The following is a 12018-nucleotide window of genomic DNA, read 5'->3' as shown; positions in this document are numbered from 1 at the left end:
TTATGGATGCATGGCACAAAGTTGGAATCGTTTCGGTTTAGTTGCACACTTCTTCTAGTAAGAAGACACTCCTCTGACCAAAATGGGATTGCCTGAGTCTGGTATGATTCGTGTGACTTCCTTGTTCCTTCACTGATGACTGATTCAGCGAAAAAAAACATATAGAGGGGGCACCCGGGATCGAACCGGGGACCTCTCGATCTGCAGTCGAATGCTCTACCACTGAGCTATACCCCCGTCACATGTGCTGTCACGATAAATGCAGGTAATAACAATCAAGTCAGTAAATGCTCGTGCACAAGACATAACAGTCTGACCGCATCTGACACCCAGCAAAGCATGCTGGGGCTCACGCCATATCCCCACCTTTCTTCCTGCCACATCGTAGGTCTAGTACATTCACTTGACGGCGACTTAAATACATTGAACGTTTCACAATACATGCCTTGAAGTCTACATATGCACTTTTTCCGCCCTTGGTAGGGTCTAAACTGGATTTAGGACCATATTTTCAATGTGGGTGGAATGCATTTTCCGTGTCCAAACCAATACATAGGACTCTCGCTGATATACTTTATACAGGTGTGTACAGGCTACCAGCAGTCAGGATGGCCGAGCGGTCTAAGGCGCTGCGTCCAGGTCGCAGTCGGGTTCTCCCGGCGTGGGTTCGAATCCCACTTCTGACAACTCTTTTTGTCCTCTTCAACTGTCACCTGTTTGGTATTGTTTTGTCAATCAAGGAAAGTCACCAGCATCCCGTGCCGTCAGAATTAGCTTGGGTATGAACTGAAATTTCTAGTTTGCATTTATGGATGCATGGCACAAAGTTGGAATCGTTTCTGTTTAGTTGCACACTTACTTTTAGTGAGAAGACGCTCCTCTGTCCAAAATGGGATTACCTGAGTCTTCTAGTTTGTATTTATGGATGCATGGCACAAAGTTGGAATCGTTTCGGTTTAGTTGCACACTTCTTCTAGTAAGAAGACACTCCTCTGACCAAAATGGGATTGCCTGAGTCTGGTATGATTCGTGTGACTTCCTTGTTCCTTCACTGATGACTGATTCAGCGAAAAAAAACATATAGAGGGGGCACCCGGGATCGAACCGGGGACCTCTCGATCTGCAGTCGAATGCTCTACCACTGAGCTATACCCCCGTCACATGTGCTGTCACGATAAATGCAGGTAATAACAATCAAGTCAGTAAATGCTCGTGCACAAGACATAACAGTCTGACCGCATCTGACACCCAGCAAAGCATGGTGGGGCTCACGCCATATCCCCACCTTTCTTCCTGCCACATCGTAGGTCTAGTACATTCACTTGACGGCGACTTATATACATTGAACGTTTCACAATACATGCCTTGAAGTCTACATATGCACTTTTTCCGCCCTTGGTAGGGTCTAAACTGGATTTAGGACCATATTTTCAATGTGGGTGGAATGCATTTTCCGTGTCCAAACCAATACATAGGACTCTCGCTGATATACTTTATACAGGTGTGTACAGGCTACCAGCAGTCAGGATGGCCGAGCGGTCTAAGGCGCTGCGTCCAGGTCGCAGTCGGGTTCTCCCGGCGTGGGTTCGAATCCCACTTCTGACAACTCTTTTTGTCCTCTTCAACTGTCACCTGTTTGGTATTGTTTTGTCAATCAAGGAAAGTCACCAGCATCCCGTGCCGTCAGAATTAGCTTGGGTATGAACTGAAATTTCTAGTTTGCATTTATGGATGCATGGCACAAAGTTGGAATCGTTTCTGTTTAGTTGCACACTTACTTTTAGTGAGAAGACGCTCCTCTGTCCAAAATGGGATTACCTGAGTCTTCTAGTTTGTATTTATGGATGCATGGCACAATGTTGGAATCGTTTCGGTTTAGTTGCACACTTCTTCTAGTAAGAAGACACTCCTCTGACCAAAATGGGATTGCCTGAGTCTGGTATGATTCGTGTGACTTCCTTGTTCCTTCACTGATGACTGATTCAGCGGAAAAAAACATATAGAGGGGGCACCCGGGATCGAACCGGGGACCTCTCGATCTGCAGTCGAATGCTCTACCACTGAGCTATACCCCCGTCGCATGTGCTGTCACGATAAATGCAGGTAATAACAATCAAGTCAGTAAATGCTCGTGCAAAAGACATAACAGTCTGACCGCATCTGACACCCAGCAAAGCATGCTGGGGCTCACGACATATCCCCACCTTTCTTCCTGCCACATCGTAAGTCTAGTACATTCACTTGACGGCGACTTAAATACATTGAACGTTTCACAATACATGCCTTGAAGTCTACATATGCACTTTTTCCGCCCTTGGTAGGGTCTAAACTGGATTTAGGACCATATTTTCAATGTGGGTGGAATGCATTTTCCGTGTCCAAACCAATACATAGGACTCTCGCTGATATACTTTATACAGGTGTGTACAGGCTACCAGTAGTCAGGATGGCCGAGCGGTCTAAGGCGCTGCGTTCAGCTCGCAGTCGGGTTCTCCCGGCGTGGGTTCGAATCCCACTTCTGACAACTCTTTTTGTCCTCTTCAACTGTCACCTGTTTGGTATTGTTTTGTCAATCAAGGAAAGTCACCAGCATCCCGTGCCGTCAGAATTAGCTTGGGTATGAACTGAAATTTCTAGTTTGCATTTATGGATGCATGGCACAAAGTTGGAATCGTTTCTGTTTAGTTGCACACTTACTTTTAGTGAGAAGACGCTCCTCTGTCCAAAATGGGATTACCTGAGTCTTCTAGTTTGTATTTATGGATGCATGGCACAAAGTTGGAATCGTTTCGGTTTAGTTGCACACTTCTTCTAGTAAGAAGACACTCCTCTGACCAAAATGGGATTGCCTGAGTCTGGTATGATTCGTGTGACTTCCTTGTTCCTTCACTGATGACTGATTCAGCGAAAAAAAACATATAGAGGGGGCACCCGGGATCGAACCGGGGACCTCTCGATCTGCAGTCGAATGCTCTACCACTGAGCTATACCCCCGTCACATGTGCTGTCACGATAAATGCAGGTAATAACAATCAAGTCAGTAAATGCTCGTGCACAAGACATAACAGTCTGACCGCATCTGACACCCAGCAAAGCATGCTGGGGCTCACGCCATATCCCCACCTTTCTTCCTGCCACATCGTAGGTCTAGTACATTCACTTGACGGCGACTTAAATACATTGAACGTTTCACAATACATGCCTTGAAGTCTACATATGCACTTTTTCCGCCCTTGGTAGGGTCTAAACTGGATTTAGGACCATATTTTCAATGTGGGTGGAATGCATTTTCCGTGTCCAAACCAATACATAGGACTCTCGCTGATATACTTTATACAGGTGTGTACAGGCTACCAGCAGTCAGGATGGCCGAGCGGTCTAAGGCGCTGCGTCCAGGTCGCAGTCGGGTTCTCCCGGCGTGGGTTCGAATCCCACTTCTGAGAACTCTTTTTGTCCTCTTCAACTGTCACCTGTTTGGTATTGTTTTGTCAATCAAGGAAAGTCACCAGCATCCCGTGCCGTCAGAATTAGCTTGGGTATGAACTGAAATTTCTAGTTTGCATTTATGGATGCATGGCACAAAGTTGGAATCGTTTCTGTTTAGTTGCACACTTACTTTTAGTGAGAAGACGCTCCTCTGTCCAAAATGGGATTACCTGAGTCTTCTAGTTTGTATTTATGGATGCATGGCACAAAGTTGGAATCGTTTCGGTTTAGTTGCACACTTCTTCTAGTAAGAAGACACTCCTCTGACCAAAATGGGATTGCCTGAGTCTGGTATGATTCGTGTGACTTCCTTGTTCCTTCACTGATGACTGATTCAGCGAAAAAAAACATATAGAGGGGGCACCCGGGATCGAACCGGGGACCTCTCGATCTGCAGTCGAATGCTCTACCACTGAGCTATACCCCCGTCACATGTGCTGTCACGATAAATGCAGGTAATAACAATCAAGTCAGTAAATGCTCGTGCACAAGACATAACAGTCTGACCGCATCTGACACCCAGCAAAGCATGCTGGGGCTCACGCCATATCCCCACCTTTCTTCCTGCCACATCGTAGGTCTAGTACATTCACTTGACGGCGACTTAAATACATTGAACGTTTCACAATACATGCCTTGAAGTCTACATATGCACTTTTTCCGCCCTTGGTAGGGTCTAAACTGGATTTAGGACCATATTTTCAATGTGGGTGGAATGCATTTTCCGTGTCCAAACCAATACATAGGACTCTCGCTGATATACTTTATACAGGTGTGTACAGGCTACCAGCAGTCAGGATGGCCGAGCGGTCTAAGGCGCTGCGTCCAGGTCGCAGTCGGGTTCTCCCGGCGTGGGTTCGAATCCCACTTCTGACAACTCTTTTTGTCCTCTTCAACTGTCACCTGTTTGGTATTGTTTTGTCAATCAAGGAAAGTCACCAGCATCCCGTGCCGTCAGAATTAGCTTGGGTATGAACTGAAATTTCTAGTTTGCATTTATGGATGCATGGCACAAAGTTGGAATCGTTTCTGTTTAGTTGCACACTTACTTTTAGTGAGAAGACGCTCCTCTGTCCAAAATGGGATTACCTGAGTCTTCTAGTTTGTATTTATGGATGCATGGCACAAAGTTGGAATCGTTTCGGTTTAGTTGCACACTTCTTCTAGTAAGAAGACACTCCTCTGACCAAAATGGGATTGCCTGAGTCTGGTATGATTCGTGTGACTTCCTTGTTCCTTCACTGATGACTGATTCAGCGGAAAAAAACATATAGAGGGGGCACCCGGGATCGAACCGGGGACCTCTCGATCTGCAGTCGAATGCTCTACCACTGAGCTATACCCCCGTCGCATGTGCTGTCAGGATAAATGCAGGTAATAACAATCAAGTCAGTAAATGCTCGTACACAAGACATAACAGTCTGACCGCATCTGACACCCAGCAAAGCATGCTGGGGCTCACGACATATCCCCACCTTTCTTCCTGCCACATCGTAAGTCTAGTACATTCACTTGACGGCGACTTAAATACATTGAACGTTTCACAATACATGCCTTGAAGTCTACATATGCACTTTTTCCGCCCTTGGTAGGGTCTAAACTGGATTTAGGACCATATTTTCAATGTGGGTGGAATGCATTTTCCGTGTCCAAACCAATACATAGGACTCTCGCTGATATACTTTATACAGGTGTGTACAGGCTACCAGCAGTCAGGATGGCCGAGCGGTCTAAGGCGCTGCGTTCAGGTCGCAGTCGGGTTCTCCCGGCCTGGGTTCGAATCCCACTTCTGACAACTCTTTTTGTCCTCTTCAACTGTCACCTGTTTGGTATTGTTTTGTCAATCAAGGAAAGTCACCAGCATCCCTTGCCGTCAGAATTAGCTTGGGTATGAACTGAAATTTCTAGTTTGCATTTATGGATGCATGGCACAAAGTTGGAATCGTTTCTGTTTAGTTGCACACTTACTTTTAGTGAGAAGACGCTCCTCTGTCCAAAATGGGATTACCTGAGTCTTCTAGTTTGTATTTATGGATGCATGGCACAAAGTTGGAATCGTTTCGGTTTAGTTGCACACTTCTTCTAGTAAGAAGACACTCCTCTGTCCAAAATGGGATTGCCTGAGTCTGGTATGATTCGTGTGACTTCCTTGTTCCTTCACTGATGACTGATTCAGCGAAAAAAAACATATAGAGGGGGCACCCGGGATCGAACCGGGGACCTCTCGATCTGCAGTCGAATGCTCTACCACTGAGCTATACCCCCGTCACATGTGCTGTCAGGATAAATGCAGGTAATAACAATCAAGTCAGTAAATGCTCGTGCACAAGACATAACAGTCTGACCGCATCTGACACCCAGCAAAGCATGCTGGGGCTCACGCCATATCCCCACCTTTCTTCCTGCCACATCGTAGGTCTAGTACATTCACTTGACGGCGACTTAAAAACATTGAACGTTTCACAATACATGCCTTGAAGTCTACATATGCACTTTTTCCGCCCTTGGTAGGGTCTAAACTGGATTTAGGACCATATTTTCAATGTGGGTGGAATGCATTTTCCGTGTCCAAACCAATACATAGGACTCTCGCTGATATACTTTATACAGGTGTGTACAGGCTACCAGTAGTCAGGATGGCCGAGCGGTCTAAGGCGCTGCGTTCAGGTCGCAGTCGGGTTCTCCCGGCGTGGGTTCGAATCCCACTTCTGACAACTCTTTTTGTCCTCTTCAACTGTCACCTGTTTGGTATTGTTTTGTCAATCAAGGAAAGTCACCAGCATCCCGTGCCGTCAGAATTAGCTTGGGTATGAACTGAAATTTCTAGTTTGCATTTATGGATGCATGGCACAAAGTTGGAATCGTTTCTGTTTAGTTGCACACTTACTTTTAGTGAGAAGACGCTCCTCTGTCCAAAATGGGATTACCTGAGTCTTCTAGTTTGTATTTATGGATGCATGGCACAAAGTTGGAATCGTTTCGGTTTAGTTGCACACTTCTTCTAGTAAGAAGACACTCCTCTGACCAAAATGGGATTGCCTGAGTCTGGTATGATTCGTGTGACTTCCTTGTTCCTTCACTGATGACTGATTCAGCGGAAAAAAACATATAGAGGGGGCACCCGGGATCGAACCGGGGACCTCTCGATCTGCAGTCGAATGCTCTACCACTGAGCTATACCCCCGTCGCATGTGCTGTCAGGATAAATGCAGGTAATAACAATCAAGTCAGTAAATGCTCGTGCACAAGACATAACAGTCTGACCGCATCTGACACCCAGCAAAGCATGCTGGGGCTCACGACATATCCCCACCTTTCTTCCTGCCACATCGTAAGTCTAGTACATTCACTTGACGGCGACTTAAATACATTGAACGTTTCACAATACATGCCTTGAAGTCTACATATGCACTTTTTCCGCCCTTGGTAGGGTCTAAACTGGATTTAGGACCATATTTTCAATGTGGGTGGAATGCATTTTCCGTGTCCAAACCAATACATAGGACTCTCGCTGATATACTTTATACAGGTGTGTACAGGCTACCAGCAGTCAGGATGGCCGAGCGGTCTAAGGCGCTGCGTTCAGGTCGCAGTCGGGTTCTCCCGGCCTGGGTTCGAATCCCACTTCTGAGAACTCTTTTTGTCCTCTTCAACTGTCACCTGTTTGGTATTGTTTTGTCAATCAAGGAAAGTCACCAGCATCCCGTGCCGTCAGAATTAGCTTGGGTATGAACTGAAATTTCTAGTTTGCATTTATGGATGCATGGCACAAAGTGTGACTTCCTTGTTCCTTCACTGATGACTGATTCAGCGGAAAAAAACATATAGAGGGGGCACCCGGGATCGAACCGGGGACCTCTCGATCTGCAGTCGAATGCTCTACCACTGAGCTATACCCCCGTCGCATGTGCTGTCACGATAAATGCAGGTAATAACAATCAAGTCAGTAAATGCTCGTGCACAAGACATAACAGTCTGACCGCATCTGACACCCAGCAAAGCATGCTGGGGCTCACGACATATCCCCACCTTTCTTCCTGCCACATCGTAAGTCTAGTACATTCACTTGACGGCGACTTAAATACATTGAACGTTTCACAATACATGCCTTGAAGTCTACATATGCACTTTTTCCGCCCTTGGTAGGGTCTAAACTGGATTTAGGACCAGCAAAGCATGCTGGGGCTCACGCCATATCCCCACCTTTCTTCCTGCCACATCGTAGGTCTAGTACATTCACTTGACGGCGACTTAAAAACATTGAACGTTTCACAATACATGCCTTGAAGTCTACATATGCACTTTTTCCGCCCTTGGTAGGGTCTAAACTGGATTTAGGACCATATTTTCAATGTGGGTGGAATGCATTTTCCGTGTCCAAACCAATACATAGGACTCTCGCTGATATACTTTATACAGGTGTGTACAGGCTACCAGCAGTCAGGATGGCCGAGCGGTCTAAGGCGCTGCGTCCAGGTCGCAGTCGGGTTCTCCCGGCGTGGGTTCGAATCCCACTTCTGAGAACTCTTTTTGTCCTCTTCAACTGTCACCTGTTTGGTATTGTTTTGTCAATCAAGGAAAGTCACCAGCATCCCGTGCCGTCAGAATTAGCTTGGGTATGAACTGAAATTTCTAGTTTGCATTTATGGATGCATGGCACAAAGTTGGAATCGTTTCTGTTTAGTTGCACACTTACTTTTAGTGAGAAGACGCTCCTCTGTCCAAAATGGGATTACCTGAGTCTTCTAGTTTGTATTTATGGATGCATGGCACAAAGTTGGAATCGTTTCGGTTTAGTTGCACACTTCTTCTAGTAAGAAGACACTCCTCTGACCAAAATGGGATTGCCTGAGTCTGGTATGATTCGTGTGACTTCCTTGTTCCTTCACTGATGACTGATTCAGCGGAAAAAAACATATAGAGGGGGCACCCGGGATCGAACCGGGGACCTCTCGATCTGCAGTCGAATGCTCTACCACTGAGCTATACCCCCGTCGCATGTGCTGTCACGATAAATGCAGGTAATAACAATCAAGTCAGTAAATGCTCGTGCACAAGACATAACAGTCTGACCGCATCTGACACCCAGCAAAGCATGCTGGGGCTCACGACATATCCCCACCTTTCTTCCTGCCACATCGTAAGTCTAGTACATTCACTTGACGGCGACTTAAATACATTGAACGTTTCACAATACATGCCTTGAAGTCTACATATGCACTTTTTCCGCCCTTGGTAGGGTCTAAACTGGATTTAGGACCATATTTTCAATGTGGGTGGAATGCATTTTCCGTGTCCAAACCAATACATAGGACTCTCGCTGATATACTTTATACAGGTGTGTACAGGCTACCAGTAGTCAGGATGGCCGAGCGGTCTAAGGCGCTGCGTTCAGGTCGCAGTCGGGTTCTCCCGGCGTGGGTTCGAATCCCACTTCTGACAACTCTTTTTGTCCTCTTCAACTGTCACCTGTTTGGTATTGTTTTGTCAATCAAGGAAAGTCACCAGCATCCCGTGCCGTCAGAATTAGCTTGGGTATGAACTGAAATTTCTAGTTTGCATTTATGGATGCATGGCACAAAGTTGGAATCGTTTCTGTTTAGTTGCACACTTACTTTTAGTGAGAAGACGCTCCTCTGTCCAAAATGGGATTACCTGAGTCTTCTAGTTTGTATTTATGGATGCATGGCACAAAGTTGGAATCGTTTCGGTTTAGTTGCACACTTCTTCTAGTAAGAAGACACTCCTCTGACCAAAATGGGATTGCCTGAGTCTGGTATGATTCGTGTGACTTCCTTGTTCCTTCACTGATGACTGATTCAGCGAAAAAAAACATATAGAGGGGGCACCCGGGATCGAACCGGGGACCTCTCGATCTGCAGTCGAATGCTCTACCACTGAGCTATACCCCCGTCACATGTGCTGTCACGATAAATGCAGGTAATAACAATCAAGTCAGTAAATGCTCGTGCACAAGACATAACAGTCTGACCGCATCTGACACCCAGCAAAGCATGCTGGGGCTCACGCCATATCCCCACCTTTCTTCCTGCCACATCGTAGGTCTAGTACATTCACTTGACGGCGACTTAAATACATTGAACGTTTCACAATACATGCCTTGAAGTCTACATATGCACTTTTTCCGCCCTTGGTAGGGTCTAAACTGGATTTAGGACCATATTTTCAATGTGGGTGGAATGCATTTTCCGTGTCCAAACCAATACATAGGACTCTCGCTGATATACTTTATACAGGTGTGTACAGGCTACCAGCAGTCAGGATGGCCGAGCGGTCTAAGGCGCTGCGTCCAGGTCGCAGTCGGGTTCTCCCGGCGTGGGTTCGAATCCCACTTCTGACAACTCTTTTTGTCCTCTTCAACTGTCACCTGTTTGGTATTGTTTTGTCAATCAAGGAAAGTCACCAGCATCCCGTGCCGTCAGAATTAGCTTGGGTATGAACTGAAATTTCTAGTTTGCATTTATGGATGCATGGCACAAAGTTGGAATCGTTTCTGTTTAGTTGCACACTTACTTTTAGTGAGAAGACGCTCCTCTGTCCAAAATGGGATTACCTGAGTCTTCTAGTTTGTATTTATGGATGCATGGCACAAAGTTGGAATCGTTTCGGTTTAGTTGCACACTTCTTCTAGTAAGAAGACACTCCTCTGACCAAAATGGGATTGCCTGAGTCTGGTATGATTCGTGTGACTTCCTTGTTCCTTCACTGATGACTGATTCAGCGAAAAAAAACATATAGAGGGGGCACCCGGGATCGAACCGGGGACCTCTCGATCTGCAGTCGAATGCTCTACCACTGAGCTATACCCCCGTCACATGTGCTGTCACGATAAATGCAGGTAATAACAATCAAGTCAGTAAATGCTCGTGCACAAGACATAACAGTCTGACCGCATCTGACACCCAGCAAAGCATGGTGGGGCTCACGCCATATCCCCACCTTTCTTCCTGCCACATCGTAGGTCTAGTACATTCACTTGACGGCGACTTAAATACATTGAACGTTTCACAATACATGCCTTGAAGTCTACATATGCACTTTTTCCGCCCTTGGTAGGGTCTAAACTGGATTTAGGACCATATTTTCAATGTGGGTGGAATGCATTTTCCGTGTCCAAACCAATACATAGGACTCTCGCTGATATACTTTATACAGGTGTGTACAGGCTACCAGCAGTCAGGATGGCCGAGCGGTCTAAGGCGCTGCGTCCAGGTCGCAGTCGGGTTCTCCCGGCGTGGGTTCGAATCCCACTTCTGAGAACTCTTTTTGTCCTCTTCAACTGTCACCTGTTTGGTATTGTTTTGTCAATCAAGGAAAGTCACCAGCATCCCGTGCCGTCAGAATTAGCTTGGGTATGAACTGAAATTTCTAGTTTGCATTTATGGATGCATGGCACAAAGTTGGAATCGTTTCTGTTTAGTTGCACACTTACTTTTAGTGAGAAGACGCTCCTCTGTCCAAAATGGGATTACCTGAGTCTTCTAGTTTGTATTTATGGATGCATGGCACAATGTTGGAATCGTTTCGGTTTAGTTGCACACTTCTTCTAGTAAGAAGACACTCCTCTGACCAAAATGGGATTGCCTGAGTCTGGTATGATTCGTGTGACTTCCTTGTTCCTTCACTGATGACTGATTCAGCGGAAAAAAACATATAGAGGGGGCACCCGGGATCGAACCGGGGACCTCTCGATCTGCAGTCGAATGCTCTACCACTGAGCTATACCCCCGTCGCATGTGCTGTCACGATAAATGCAGGTAATAACAATCAAGTCAGTAAATGCTCGTGCACAAGACATAACAGTCTGACCGCATCTGACACCCAGCAAAGCATGCTGGGGCTCACGACATATCCCCACCTTTCTTCCTGCCACATCGTAAGTCTAGTACATTCACTTGACGGCGACTTAAATACATTGAACGTTTCACAATACATGCCTTGAAGTCTACATATGCACTTTTTCCGCCCTTGGTAGGGTCTAAACTGGATTTAGGACCATATTTTCAATGTGGGTGGAATGCATTTTCCGTGTCCAAACCAATACATAGGACTCTCGCTGATATACTTTATACAGGTGTGTACAGGCTACCAGCAGTCAGGATGGCCGAGCGGTCTAAGGCGCTGCGTCCAGGTCGCAGTCGGGTTCTCCCGGCGTGGGTTCGAATCCCACTTCTGACAACTCTTTTTGTCCTCTTCAACTGTCACCTGTTTGGTATTGTTTTGTCAATCAAGGAAAGTCACCAGCATCCCGTGCCGTCAGAATTAGCTTGGGTATGAACTGAAATTTCTAGTTTGCATTTATGGATGCATGGCACAAAGTTGGAATCGTTTCTGTTTAGTTGCACACTTACTTTTAGTGAGAAGACGCTCCTCTGTCCAAAATGGGATTACCTGAGTCTTCTAGTTTGTATTTATGGATGCATGGCACAAAGTTGGAATCGTTTCGGTTTAGTTGCACACTTCTTCTAGTAAGAAGACACTCCTCTGACCAAAATGGGATTGCCTGAGTCT

At 46.1% G+C, this 12018-nt stretch overlaps 26 non-coding genes across 26 annotated transcripts; 13 read left to right on the top strand and 13 right to left on the bottom strand.

Moving 5' to 3' along the window:
- Positions 1–165: 165 nt before the first annotated feature.
- Trnac-gca (transfer RNA cysteine (anticodon GCA)) lies at positions 166–237 on the bottom strand. Its single transcript has one exon. It is a non-coding gene; the product is annotated as a tRNA-Cys (tRNA).
- A 365-nt stretch (positions 238–602) lies between these two features.
- On the top strand, positions 603–686 carry Trnal-cag (transfer RNA leucine (anticodon CAG)). Its single transcript has one exon. It is a non-coding gene; the product is annotated as a tRNA-Leu (tRNA).
- A 398-nt stretch (positions 687–1084) lies between these two features.
- On the bottom strand, positions 1085–1156 carry Trnac-gca (transfer RNA cysteine (anticodon GCA)). The gene has a single exon. It is a non-coding gene; the product is annotated as a tRNA-Cys (tRNA).
- Positions 1157–1521: 365 nt separating this feature from the next.
- Positions 1522–1605, top strand: Trnal-cag (transfer RNA leucine (anticodon CAG)). Its single transcript has one exon. It is a non-coding gene; the product is annotated as a tRNA-Leu (tRNA).
- Positions 1606–2003: 398 nt separating this feature from the next.
- On the bottom strand, positions 2004–2075 carry Trnac-gca (transfer RNA cysteine (anticodon GCA)). The gene has a single exon. It is a non-coding gene; the product is annotated as a tRNA-Cys (tRNA).
- Positions 2076–2440: 365 nt separating this feature from the next.
- On the top strand, positions 2441–2524 carry Trnal-cag (transfer RNA leucine (anticodon CAG)). The gene has a single exon. It is a non-coding gene; the product is annotated as a tRNA-Leu (tRNA).
- A 398-nt stretch (positions 2525–2922) lies between these two features.
- On the bottom strand, positions 2923–2994 carry Trnac-gca (transfer RNA cysteine (anticodon GCA)). Its single transcript has one exon. It is a non-coding gene; the product is annotated as a tRNA-Cys (tRNA).
- A 365-nt stretch (positions 2995–3359) lies between these two features.
- Trnal-cag (transfer RNA leucine (anticodon CAG)) lies at positions 3360–3443 on the top strand. The gene has a single exon. It is a non-coding gene; the product is annotated as a tRNA-Leu (tRNA).
- A 398-nt stretch (positions 3444–3841) lies between these two features.
- Trnac-gca (transfer RNA cysteine (anticodon GCA)) lies at positions 3842–3913 on the bottom strand. The gene has a single exon. It is a non-coding gene; the product is annotated as a tRNA-Cys (tRNA).
- Positions 3914–4278: 365 nt separating this feature from the next.
- Positions 4279–4362, top strand: Trnal-cag (transfer RNA leucine (anticodon CAG)). The gene has a single exon. It is a non-coding gene; the product is annotated as a tRNA-Leu (tRNA).
- Positions 4363–4760: 398 nt separating this feature from the next.
- On the bottom strand, positions 4761–4832 carry Trnac-gca (transfer RNA cysteine (anticodon GCA)). The gene has a single exon. It is a non-coding gene; the product is annotated as a tRNA-Cys (tRNA).
- Positions 4833–5197: 365 nt separating this feature from the next.
- Trnal-cag (transfer RNA leucine (anticodon CAG)) lies at positions 5198–5281 on the top strand. The gene has a single exon. It is a non-coding gene; the product is annotated as a tRNA-Leu (tRNA).
- A 398-nt stretch (positions 5282–5679) lies between these two features.
- On the bottom strand, positions 5680–5751 carry Trnac-gca (transfer RNA cysteine (anticodon GCA)). Its single transcript has one exon. It is a non-coding gene; the product is annotated as a tRNA-Cys (tRNA).
- A 365-nt stretch (positions 5752–6116) lies between these two features.
- On the top strand, positions 6117–6200 carry Trnal-cag (transfer RNA leucine (anticodon CAG)). Its single transcript has one exon. It is a non-coding gene; the product is annotated as a tRNA-Leu (tRNA).
- Positions 6201–6598: 398 nt separating this feature from the next.
- Positions 6599–6670, bottom strand: Trnac-gca (transfer RNA cysteine (anticodon GCA)). Its single transcript has one exon. It is a non-coding gene; the product is annotated as a tRNA-Cys (tRNA).
- Positions 6671–7035: 365 nt separating this feature from the next.
- Trnal-cag (transfer RNA leucine (anticodon CAG)) lies at positions 7036–7119 on the top strand. Its single transcript has one exon. It is a non-coding gene; the product is annotated as a tRNA-Leu (tRNA).
- A 195-nt stretch (positions 7120–7314) lies between these two features.
- Trnac-gca (transfer RNA cysteine (anticodon GCA)) lies at positions 7315–7386 on the bottom strand. Its single transcript has one exon. It is a non-coding gene; the product is annotated as a tRNA-Cys (tRNA).
- Positions 7387–7925: 539 nt separating this feature from the next.
- Positions 7926–8009, top strand: Trnal-cag (transfer RNA leucine (anticodon CAG)). The gene has a single exon. It is a non-coding gene; the product is annotated as a tRNA-Leu (tRNA).
- A 398-nt stretch (positions 8010–8407) lies between these two features.
- Positions 8408–8479, bottom strand: Trnac-gca (transfer RNA cysteine (anticodon GCA)). Its single transcript has one exon. It is a non-coding gene; the product is annotated as a tRNA-Cys (tRNA).
- Positions 8480–8844: 365 nt separating this feature from the next.
- Positions 8845–8928, top strand: Trnal-cag (transfer RNA leucine (anticodon CAG)). The gene has a single exon. It is a non-coding gene; the product is annotated as a tRNA-Leu (tRNA).
- Positions 8929–9326: 398 nt separating this feature from the next.
- Trnac-gca (transfer RNA cysteine (anticodon GCA)) lies at positions 9327–9398 on the bottom strand. The gene has a single exon. It is a non-coding gene; the product is annotated as a tRNA-Cys (tRNA).
- A 365-nt stretch (positions 9399–9763) lies between these two features.
- Positions 9764–9847, top strand: Trnal-cag (transfer RNA leucine (anticodon CAG)). Its single transcript has one exon. It is a non-coding gene; the product is annotated as a tRNA-Leu (tRNA).
- Positions 9848–10245: 398 nt separating this feature from the next.
- Positions 10246–10317, bottom strand: Trnac-gca (transfer RNA cysteine (anticodon GCA)). The gene has a single exon. It is a non-coding gene; the product is annotated as a tRNA-Cys (tRNA).
- A 365-nt stretch (positions 10318–10682) lies between these two features.
- Trnal-cag (transfer RNA leucine (anticodon CAG)) lies at positions 10683–10766 on the top strand. Its single transcript has one exon. It is a non-coding gene; the product is annotated as a tRNA-Leu (tRNA).
- Positions 10767–11164: 398 nt separating this feature from the next.
- Positions 11165–11236, bottom strand: Trnac-gca (transfer RNA cysteine (anticodon GCA)). The gene has a single exon. It is a non-coding gene; the product is annotated as a tRNA-Cys (tRNA).
- Positions 11237–11601: 365 nt separating this feature from the next.
- Trnal-cag (transfer RNA leucine (anticodon CAG)) lies at positions 11602–11685 on the top strand. Its single transcript has one exon. It is a non-coding gene; the product is annotated as a tRNA-Leu (tRNA).
- Positions 11686–12018: the final 333 nt, after the last annotated feature.

The sequence above is a fragment of the Haliotis asinina genome, chromosome 6 (genome assembly GCF_037392515.1).
Source record: "Haliotis asinina isolate JCU_RB_2024 chromosome 6, JCU_Hal_asi_v2, whole genome shotgun sequence".
Taxonomy (NCBI): domain Eukaryota; kingdom Metazoa; phylum Mollusca; class Gastropoda; order Lepetellida; family Haliotidae; genus Haliotis; species Haliotis asinina.
This window is presented reverse-complemented; position numbering and strand designations above follow the sequence as displayed.